Source organism: Filicampus tigris, chromosome 10, assembly GCF_054856515.1.
Source record: "Filicampus tigris isolate MCC_2025a chromosome 10, RoL_Ftig_1.0, whole genome shotgun sequence".
In the NCBI taxonomy this organism is placed as follows: Eukaryota; Metazoa; Chordata; class Actinopteri; order Syngnathiformes; family Syngnathidae; genus Filicampus; species Filicampus tigris.
The window spans coordinates 16,743,321-16,755,460 of NC_141226.1; the positions used below are offsets into that span (position 1 = coordinate 16,743,321).

A 12,140-nucleotide genomic window follows, 5' to 3' on the forward strand; every position below is an offset into this window, starting at 1 on the left:
TTAGCCAGTAGTGTTTTTGTGTACGCACCAGTTATTTGCAGTCTGAACACAGGGGTGAACTCTTGTTCTGGATGGAGTTTCAAGAGTCTCCAGAAGTCTCCAACAAGTCCACAAAAAGTCGTGACATTTGTAGCTCATTGATTTTTAAGGAGGAAAAAAAAAGGCATTAGAGCGGACAGATAAATTGCTCAATACAGTAACATATTTGTAGACCTCAATCCACTTCTGATTGTACTGGTTACTAATCTTTAAATTTCTCTAAATTTGCTTGTCACCAATACGCTTTCCAAAAACTGATTTAATCCGCAATTGCCAAGTAGGTTGTACAGTAGGTGTTCTGCCATTCTTGAGAACTTGTATTTTGATGAAAGAGTACCAGTCAGTCTAATATTAGCACATCAGAAACAATAAGAGACAGTTCAGAATCTCTTTTAACTTGAATGAAGAACGAGGAGGGGTAAAATGAAGGAATGTATGAAATGTCAGACAAGAATACAAATCAATCACTAATGTAGTGTTAAAATGTAACAGGCTAGCATTTGATCACAAGTGACAAGCCTACTGCAACTAACCAGGCGGCGGTTAGCTAGGTAGCTGCTAACGCGTGGAGCTAATGTAGCAGTCTACATCTTCACTGAAAAAGCTCAAATTGACTCAAATGCGCACCAATGAGAGGAGTTCATAAAGCACTCTGACATATTGGTCATATTTTAACAGAAAATGTTATCTTAATGCCACATTTCACAAATTTTAAGGCATTTGTTGTTTGACGTACCATTGTAGTTTTGAACAGTCTGATCAATTTAAGGTGCAGTGGAGAAGTTTCAACCAATCGCTTAATCACACAGAGTTTGCAGCTCCTTCCCTGATAATATGCCAACACTGTCCTTTGGTTAAATATCTCATTGTTTTAAAAGGTCATTGCCCAAATAGTGATTCAGAAGCTCATGCTAAAGGGCATCTGGACCTGAATGAAAGCAAGGTGAAGGTCATTTGTAGACTGGACAATTTATCCGTGCATATATTATCTCTCACTTGTAAGCTTATGATCATCATTATCTTCAGTGACTTTACTTTTTATGGTGGAACTCATTCCATCAGAGTTCCTGATAGTTGGACTTGGTTCCTTTGCAAGTCAGAGGCTCTTCTGATACATAATACATTACAGTCACTTAGTTATGCATAAAACGTATGTGTGAATGTGTTAGATGGTTGACTTTTGACTACGTTCCTACAGCAAGGCCAATAACTTCAAATCATTTCTTCTGGTCCTTCATATTTCCCAGACAGTTGCAGTAGTTCAGATGAGATGGATAGATGCTGATCATTGTTGGCCATAATCCGTTAGTATTAGACAAAACATCCTGGATTCGAATGTGCACATTCACTCTGTAGACTACTTTGATGAACCTGTTGGTATGGCCGCCAGTGTTCTTGCTTCTGTCAAAAATGACTGTTGTTGGGGGCTATCTTAGACTCTGCTCAGAAATTAACTTGCTAGGTATACAACAAGTAAATGTAATTTCAAAACATGGGCTTACTTGGCATCAGGTATAGATGTAATATTTTACATCATGCTGTGAATAATAAAAACTTCCTGATGCTTTGTGGAGGGCAGACACTCTCTCTAGTCAAGAGTAGACTTAATTTTCCTGTTTGATCGGTGATGAATCAGGCTCATCCTGGCTTGTCTCTTAGCTATGCTGCTAAAGGCCTAGACTGCCTGGGGATCTTTGATCCTTTGATACGCAAAGCTTCCCCTCCTCGTCTCTTCCCTCTTACCTCTTTATTTCAACTTGTTTATAGTAATATAGCAATTGTCAGGTGTGCAGTTACGAACGTGCTTCAGTTTTCTTAGCTCTTCTCTGTCTTACTTGTGGCTGATGACATATCAAAAAACCCATACGCCAGACAACCTTATCCCCTATTGACTCGTCTTATTATGCCAAAAGAAAGTAGTCTGCGCGCATGAGAAAAATCAGTGACTCCTCCAGTTTGCACTCATCGATATCTGTGAATTGAGGAAATGAGAGAGTAATTGGGGGGGGGCTGTGGAGCTGGAGAAAGAGGCTACGTCGTTAGCTACATCATGGCTGACCTGTCATTACTTGTCGACAAACTGTGTGGGGGTGATGGGGGACAAAGGAGCCGATTAGTTGGACCGAGTAGTGCTAATACACTCCCAGGGGTGCAGTAAGTCAGGCCGCTCAACGCTGCGACCAGGTTCACAGAGCAATTAAGCCATCCGAGAGAGTCAAAGTGGCTTAGCCTGATGCTGGGCAGCTCTGCACCACTGTTGAGAGCAGAGGGTCACTTTCACTCCCTATCAGTCTACCTGTGTGTCTTAATGCAGCCATCCACACTGGCTCCATGAGATGAGAACACAGCCAAAGGGACAAGCGGGGGCCACTGCAGTACATGGGAGCACTTATTCTTCTCCCTGTCCTATAATTGCGCCTGACACATCTGTTGCCAGCAATACATTCTTGCTTTTATACCTTTTTGTTCCCTGTATCTTGATGAATTATTCATACAAGGTTGAACAGAGGGGTACAGAGCCTTTGCCAATGAGTAAATATAACCAAAGAGAGCGCTACTATAAAATGTATCAATTACCCCATGTAGCAAAATTGCTAAAGCGGGATACACAGATAATCGGGCTAAGTTTTATTATTTTCCTTGGACGCCCGATTCTCAGATATCTCGAGAAGATCACCGTAGAGATTATATTGTGGTGTGATATGTTTTTCTTCTCTGATCCGCGCTGAAATTGGCTGACAAAAGTAAATTTTATACCTGTTCAATATTTACACTCGCAAATCCTTATGAGCTCAGCTAGGAGGCGAACTGAAACACAACAATAGCCAATTAGGAGGCGACCAGTAGCTCATGCTATCCACCTTATTCCCGAGGGCTCTCATGTAGAAACGATTCTGGGAGCGACTTCCTGTGCAACAGCGGAAGTAGCAGTGATCCATTTGTTACAACTTGCTTTTTGTTTCCTGGAGCGTTTATATGAACCTTTTTCATTTACTTGCCGTTTGTACTAATATACCAACCAGAAGAAGTTGTGTCTGTGGCTTCAAGAGCTATGTTTTGAACCTGTTGTTGTGATAATCAGGACAACTCCCAGTACCAACCCAGGGGTGAACACTGAAGGATTAGTCTGAAGTGTTCATTTGAAAAGACCACGTAAACGTATGTGTAATCCTTTCAATTTGCGGACAAAAAGCAGTAGCACAAAGAGCAACACCCGGATCGAACTTGGTGCTTGCTTTACACCAAACCACCAAAAATTTGCTACTTAAAGATTTAGAGCAGTCTTACAAGAAAATCAGGTATGAATTTTTATGTATTTGGGGGACACAACTTAAATACAGGGTGACCTCCCAAAAACGGGCCCCGACTTTCAATAAACATAATTTCTTAATTTTTTTATGAACTCAAATGCAACTTGAGATATAACTAGTTTATTGTGTTTAGATGATCATGTTAAAACATTATATTAATTAGCCTTTTCTTCTTCAGATATCCATTTCAAATTTCCAGATCCAAATCTTATTTCGGGGCCCAATTTTGTTTTGGATCACCCTGTATTAGTCAGGCAACAACATGTAGTTTTACCTTTCTCTTAAGAATTGTGAAGTGCATTTGGACTGCTGGTGGTAATAAAAATAAATCGTTCAATGGTTTCAGTATTGTCTTAGTCTGTATTAATATGGTTATCTACCAGGCATGGCGTGACGTAGTTCAAAAACTAGCAACTGTGGGTTGTTGTTGCCCACTTTCAATGTCATTCTCCTACCACGCTACATTTGTAGGAAGCCGGATTGAAATGTTTTCTATTTAGATAAGACATCTAGCATCCCTACATTGTTCAAGTCTGTCATAAAAAAAAAAAAGTGGACTCATGCAACCATTTACCATCATGTAATAGAAGAAACCTTAATTTGTTTTTACTTCTATGTAAACAAATTTTCTTGCTATAAGTGAGGCAGTTGCATATACTGAATGGGGTAATTCCTTCCTAAATAAATTTTGCATTACTGTTTGACCTCCATAGTTAGAAGGGTGCAATCATATTCATGAAATTGCCATTGTAGATACTTGCCATTTTACAAGAAATGCCATATATATTACCCATGACTGCCAGGAAATCAGGGAAGCTAATAAAAACCTCAGTGCACTGGAAGCATTTTAAAAGTAAGGCCCTTTGACAATTCTCAATCCTCAAAAGGTGTATTTTTGATTTACTTTTTTTCCTCCCCGTCCGCTACCAGACTGCAAGACAAGCAAGATTACAAGAATGAAGGCGGCGATGCCTTGGGGGGGAACAATTTCCAACTTACTAGCAGTGCATTCACAAGCTCTGTTCTCACCTTGAGGGTCCACAGAGAAATCTGCGCTCCAATTTACAGCTTCCTCAAAAATGTGTGTGTGAGCGTGGCTGTCCTAAAATGACCTCTTTGTTACATGTCATTAATTGAATGGAAAAAGGGTCCACTTCATTGACACATCACAGGCTCAAAAAAATGGAAGCTTACTCACTTCCAATTCAATTGCATGTCCTCGAGTTTCAGTTTACACCAATTAATTCTTAAGCTTCTCAATAGAATTCATGCTTGTTAGGATGGATTATTCCACACATTATAAAGGTGGGTGATTGAGCAATTGGGGGTGGGTCCGCTTTATTAATGATTGATCAAAGTGCTGTTAAATTGAAATGTGTTGGCATCAATTAATCATCCTCCCAGATGCCACTTATCAGCCGTTTCCACTGCACAATCAGAGCAGCGTTTGTGCCGGGCGGATGATCATTCATCATGTTGTGCTGTGCTCTTAAAGGTAGCCTCACGCCTGCGACATAGCGATTAAAACACTTTTGCCATTGAACGCTTGCAGGCTCCACTTGCCACCCCCACAGGAAATTGGCTGCGGTCTACACTGAGGGCAGTAAGAAAACTCAATGTGCACATTTTTACGAGTTATCGATATTCTCTGAACTTTTAACACACGAGTGTTGGTGTTCTGCAATGGTTTCCTGAGTGTCTGTTGAAGGGCAGCTCTCTATAAAAAGGACAACAATACAATCAAGGCAAGTGCATCCACCCAAGTGTGAATTTAACACTTGGCTGTCATGCACAGCGTGGCGTCGTAGTAACAGTGGCCAGAAAGATCCTCCAAACCCGTGTTCAATTGCCGTTTTTTTGGTGATCTAAAAAAAAATAATACTGTTCATCACCAGAAAAATGCCATAACTACAGTGAAACATGGTTGTGGCGCCATCATTCCTTGGGGCTTTTTTTCTTCAGCTGGAATTGAGACCTTAGTCATGGCAGAAGGAATTATGAACTGTTCCAAATCGTAGTTGGTGTTAGCGCAAAACCTTCAGGCCTCTGCTTCTTTCCATCGCGAACAATCTTTCACATCCTGTCCATGACACTTTGCGCCATCAAAAGGAGCTCTTTCTCAAGCAGACTTATTCAGCTTCGCTCCCGGAAAAAAGGGTTCATGTCATCTTTTATAAGGTTCACTGTCCACTTATATAACAATTCCCCACTGACTGTGAGAGAAATACTCCTGGTCATTGTGCTGTAATGTATACATATTTCACATGTACAATCAATATGATGCATATTAAGTGTTCCTTACGAGGAGAGTAAAATCTAAATATTTAACTATGTAGTGTTTCTGCATCTAAACCAATGCAAGGCACAGTCAGTTCAAGCAAACAAAACAGTATTTATGTAACCGTATTTTGCTGTTGTTGTTGATGGCCCATGTTAACATTCATATAGTTTGTTTACCTGATTTTTTTACCTGAAGTTCAATAAATGTAAACTCAGTGGTATAGATTACTTGAAAATACAAATAAGCCTAACCCTAGCCCTGTATATGTACGGTAATAAAAACTGTGTATAGGCCAGTGACGTGCGGTGAGGTTCATGGCTGCTGAGGCATTACTATTCTGGAGTCCGATATAAAAATATGAACCCAAATTAGAAGATTACCGTATATTTCAATTTTGACCTCTGTTAAATTATATGTAATATAATTTAATATGATTTTTTCTATATTTGTTTGTTTGTAGTTTTCAAAGTTTTTAATTATGTTGCAATCAATTTCACACTGTTCAACGATGTGATAGTGTATAAAGCATGGACCTAAGAACTAAAATGGAACATAATTTAATGTAATAATTTTTTTTTTCAGTTATTTATTTATTTTTTCTTTTTTACTCTTCACATGCAGAGAAAGGCGACACTGCCTCACTTGCCTACCCTGACCACACGTCCTTGGTTACAGGCACTACTAAATCGGAATTGGACACGTACATTTGCAATGTAAATTTACCCTCAGACATTTTCAGAAAGGAAAAAATATACGTCCAAAAATGTGAAAATATTGTCAAATCGCAGCGCTAGAGCCAGTCTACGAGTAATATAGACTTCTGTATTACTACTATGAGTGACCTCGGTTGCTGTGGCAATGACAGCGACAATTCTCTTCATAACAAGTGAGGTAACCACTGAAATGATTTTGAAGTAGTTCTTTAAGGCAAAATATGATATAGCGTTGCATTATGTAAGTGTTTCTGCCCTGAAGTAGGTGACCTAAATTAATAGCATTGAGAAGCATCGGGTCAAAGTCGAATGATGGGGTGTCATTTACTCACCTCAATCTAATCATTGTCAGTGTGCCCATCAGCAATTAAGATGAAAGCTTAAATGCATTTATTTTTTACATTTAAAACATCAGTGAGCATCCGGGTTATTCCCCAACTGGATGGTCAGCACTTTTCTAATACATTTGCAGGTGAGGGGACTGTAGTTCTGAAGATCCACGTTGTGACGGAGCCGCCCAAGCCACAAATCACAAAAATGGTTAAGACATGCCATCTTCATTTCAAGAATAATGTCTGCAGGCTGTGTGTCTGTCCCAACACTGTTGACATTAAATGATCAATGACAATAGATCAGCCCCATGGGAAGTGTGTGATACACATCACATGATTAATGGCTTTGCCAGCTGTCATGAACTGTACTGGACCAGCCCAGTGAAGGCTTCATAAATCAGAAGCATTCTGACGTGAAGTTTTGTGCACTTTATAAACGCTCGCATTCAGCATGTTCAACTTCTTAGCCTTTTGATGTCTCGGGGAACATTAAAAGATCGATGTTTGCCTCCAATTTGGGTGGTTTATAGTTACTGTTTTCTCTTGACAGTATTCCTATTAAAGTGCCTGCAGTCTAATGATGAATTAAACATGAAATGCAAGAGTATAAGATATCCCGCAGGAAAGTCTGTCATGCACTAATGAACGTCTCTTCAACGTGTAAGTGGTTCCCTCTACAAAGAATAAATACTCCAAATCAAAGGAGCCCTGCCACCGGCTTATAAAGTATAAGAGAAAGATGGACTGTTTACACACCTCGCCGACATAGCTTTCCCCTTTGCGTTTTCTTTTACTCAAAAACCGCTGAAATACATCCGATCACATCTTTGATAAAATATAAATGTGGCTGTTGCGAAGTGCAATTTGATAATGATATTGGTTTGGAACATTTTGATGATGCATATACCGGTAAGCTAGTTGACTAGAAGCAGCTGCCGATATTTCAACAACTTTTAAATAATTTATCTTTTCTTTTGATTGAAGATAATTCTATGTTTTGCTTTGAATGTTTTAAAGCACTTTGAGTTGCATTTTTATGTATGAAAAGTGCTATATAAATAAAATGTGATTGATTGATTGATTGATTGATATGACAATCAGATGGCGTATAATTTACGCCGCTTTACCTTGATTGTCTTTCGGTTGACCTGTTGTCTAATCCAGTTCTCATATGTTGCGACTTTGTACATTTATCTGGCTGTACTTTTGGTGAATTCATAATTATATGTAAATTCCCTTATTTATATGTTATGAATTCCGTAGTTTGTCTTGTGTTTGTTAGATTCTGTACAGTGCAGCCTGAAGGCTGGACATTACTATAAATTTAAATTTAGTCCACTGAACCGTTGAGTCATTTTCTACAGAACCCTTTTTATGCCTTGTCACATGTAGTAACATTTCACGTGTAGTAAATGATGTTTATTTACACTAAAAACCTTGGTAATTGTTTCTATATACTATTTTTACAGAAAAACTCCCAATCTTGATCTCATTTACATGCAATTCCAATTCTATTTCATTTTTATACATTTGCTTCCATGCAAATCATTATGCTCTGGACACAATTACTCTCCTTAATGGTTGCATTAGTAAGACAGGCCACTGGAGGAACATCTTGAGTGTCATTATACAGCCACCCACCAACCACCTGCGTGCACTTAACTGTATGGAGGCAGTTCATTACTCGCGCATTTACGTGCCCGCACAGATGCTGAAAGGACAGCAGCAAAGGGTTAGAGGGGAGTGTTTACTGTACGGCATAAAACAAGCCCTCCATCACATGACACATTATCAGTGAAAATATGCGATGCTGGCCAGGTCTATTTAATTCATAGCCTTCGCAGTCAGTGATCATATGGTGTATTTATAAAGCAAAAACAAAAAGACACAGCAGTGGTTTACTTGCCCGTGCTTTATGGGTTGTTTGGTGTCCAAGAGAGATCCGAGAATATGATATAAATTTAAGATGCAAGCAGTGATGAAATGGCCCCTGTATGTTTGGGGATGCCAAAAACATGTTCTCTATGCTTGCAAAAATATGTACATTTTTCAGCATGTTGAGGCGCCATAGAGGTGATTCATTCGTCAGAAAAAAATATATATAAAGAAATAAATAAAGATTGAAAGAGGGCCTTCACAACAACTGGTGCTCAGGCACAGAATATGGGTGAAATATACAAAATATATCTTTTTATCAAATCAAAAAACAGACAGCGAGCAAGGTCTCTTGTGAAAAGAAAAATGCAGGGTGATATTTTTGTGCACAGGTCAAGGAAGACCAGCGCATAGCGCAGTCTTAACTACACATGGGTGGAGTATTCTTTCTTTTGGTATTTGCACCGTTGTGGAAAAAAATAGTACCCGCCGTTCTGCCTCTAATTTTAAACGGCTGTCTTTTAAACTTTCAATCGCTATTCCAATGGCTTTACCCTGCATTGTCTCCGGTCCAGTGCATGCGAGGGCAAGATTGAGCTTTTTTCATTAGTAGTCACTAGTCATACCCTATCCAAATGTAGGAAAGTTAGCACCCTGTAGACAAGACTTGTTGCGAAGCATGTCCATACATAAATACTGCCTGTTTGCTCTGTAGGTTAAAAAGCAAGGACTGACAACAGACCTTGAGGTGGTGTTTGAAGCCACTAGCGCAGAATGTAATAGCAGCCAGCAGGCATCAGCGCTCACATCAGTACAATGATGCCATTGCCACCAAGGACAATGACGCATGAAGTGAAGCAAGCTTGGGGATGCTTCACAATAATCCAGAGCATCTTAATAGAGAGTCACCTGGGAGACATACTGGACACCAAATATAAGAAAAATGGCCACTATTGTCGTTTTCTAAGGAACAACAGCTCAGTGCTATTATATCACCGAGTGCTGTAGATTGTACAACTGGTTGCCATTCAGCAACACAGTCCAACTGCATTCTGTCATCCTTTAACAGAGGAAAACAACGAAAGCAATCGTGGTATCAGCAGATGCTGTAGTTATGTGTCACAATAAAAGCAAATGCAGACTGATAGTCATCCACAGTTTGGATTAGTTCAAACAAGTTATCTGTGTTCGGCAACCAATGAAAACAAGTTTTGTGTATCTCTCCTGGCCACCAGAACTGTTCTTCAAAACATTATTTTGTTCTTCAACAAAATAATAGCAGTCCAACAACACTAACCAGATAAATCAGGGTTTTAGGTTGAAATTACATTACTAATTACTGATATACGTGCTTCCGAGTCTGTGTAGTTGAATGATTAAATGAAAGAGCCGTGTTCAAAATAATAGCAGCACATCGTACAATTAGCGAGGTAATTTACTCTGTGACAGAACAGGTGTCAATCAGCTGGCCCTTATTTAAGGATTAAGATTGCAGTTTCTCTCTGAAAATCTAAGAAATTGCTTTTTTCGAGACATTTTACAGAAGAGCAGTGTACTTGAATCAAAACATTGATTGGAGAGGTGAAAAAGTTCACAGAAGTGCAGAGAATTATAGGGTGCTTGGCTAAAATGTTCTCCAACTCGGAATGGAAAGAAAAGACTAATGGAAGAAAATGGAAGTCTACCATTCAAATAGATAAACATAATGGCAAATACTCACCAATCATTAGCTCAATTGTGATCGAAGACTGTGCCTGAATCTATCAGCAACAAGACCCCTGTAAAGTGCCTCTTTTAGAAAATAAATGATCAATTTCCCAAAGCACACAGTGACTGAAGAGAAGACATTTTAGACAAATGGGCAGGACAAATGAAAGTAAGATTGTTCTTTTTGGCATTACGTTGTTTTGATAAAGTGCCGAAAACTATTGATAAGGAACATCCTGCTGTGAGAAAATGATTGGCAATAAAGGTATATTTTAACTGAACTGAGTCTGATTGACGCATGTTGGTCAATATCAGGGGAGAAAATTAGCCAGTCGTCCATGGCGCATTTTTATGAAATACAGACATATGGTGATGTGATCACATGCAAAAGTCATAGAACAATCTGTCCTCTTTTTTTTTGGTGTTAGTTTTCACACTTGTCGACACTGTTGTCTGTCGACAGTGTTCGTATAGTGACAATATCAAACCCTTTCCTATTATAAGCTGATGTTTCCCTCAAAACCTTGCCAGAATTTCCATCCAAGCATTCATGTTTTCCAGCCTGTTTGACTCCCCTTTTTCTGACCTTCCCTAGATTTACACTATTTTGATATTCCCTGTCCGGTTTTGTCTGGATTTTCCGAGTGCTTACTAGTGTGACCGTGGTTGCTTGTAACACTGCCAGTTTCCTCAGTAACAGCTCCCAGTTTCCTGTGTATGTCTGCATCCAAGGTCACTCTTTGTTACTCAATGTTACTCTGGTTTACCCCTCAGAAATTGGACTTCAGTCATAACAGGCTCCGTAAGCTTGCCTTACCCAGATAGAAATAATTGTTAATTCAAAAACAACTACTATGAAGCTCAAAAGATTCATTTCATACCATACATATATTTGAGAAGTAAATGAAAATCTCCTGCAAATATTTGAAACACACAATACAGATGGGAAATGAACTACATTCAGTCTTGTTACCACTTATCATGTGCAGAGTAGATGGAACCTATCCCGGCTGGCATAGGGTGAGAGACAGGCTACGCCCTGGACAGATTGCCAGTCAATCACAGGTCTGGCCTCCCAAGTGAAGGAGACAGATGATCTTTAAAAATTCACTCAAAGTTTAGCGATCAGATGATGTCCTTATTACCCCCAAAGTCAAGTCATTTAGAGCAGCGTGTATCTCGACTTGATTGACGTAGTCTGCATACGGAATACAAACAGAGCAGATGGCGGAAACCCTGCAAGGATATGGTCAGGTAATTTGTGTCCACGGAGAGCCATTCTCGTGAGCTAACGAAGGAAAACTGACTAGGCTTTATTGTGAAAAAATCTTTGAGAACATTTTTCTGAAGGCAGACGAACAAAATTCAATTCAGATGATGGCTAAGGTGTCGAAGCTAATGCTCCGGCTCATTAACACCGTGGGTTCTCGATGACAAAGCTCTACCCACAGCCCACATGTGGCTACCATTACAAGAGGCCTTGTGGTTTTGTAAGTCACTGACCCCCAACTGATGTTATGAATCAAGAAGAAGGAAATGTCCTCCCAAAATGTTTAGTTTTGCCTTCGCTCTGCTGCCAGCAATTAAATGTCTTAATATGGTCTCTGGGTTCCTGTGAAACCCAGACCGTGTTTTGCTGGATACATTAGTGAACAACATCTGGAACCAGTGGGATGCATTTTATAGTGTTGTTTTACTAATCTTGTTGGATTAAAAGTTTAAATGAGTCTCTGTTTGTACATATTAGATCTGACTATATATTTATATGGTAATCAACCCTTTATAAGGGTATGAAAAAGAGAAGCACCGGCCTTACCTGTTTGAAAACATCCATCCATGTCAAGTTTCCTCAAGGTTGCTTGGGGACTAAATGTATCACTTA

At 39.4% G+C, this 12,140-nt stretch overlaps 1 long non-coding RNA gene across 4 annotated transcripts in view; it reads left to right on the forward strand.

Moving 5' to 3' along the window:
- Positions 1 to 12,140, forward strand: part of LOC147141072 (uncharacterized) — a 117,588-nt gene that overhangs the window by 35,903 nt on the left and 69,545 nt on the right. Inside the window, exon 6 of one of the 4 annotated variants that reach the window (XR_015088315.1) lies at positions 6,817 to 6,985. The exons of the other annotated variants lie outside the window; for them this stretch is intronic. This is a non-coding gene — a long non-coding RNA (uncharacterized LOC147141072). Of the gene's footprint in view, positions 1 to 6,816; positions 6,986 to 12,140 lie in introns of those variants that run through there. 4 annotated transcript variants of the gene reach the window in all.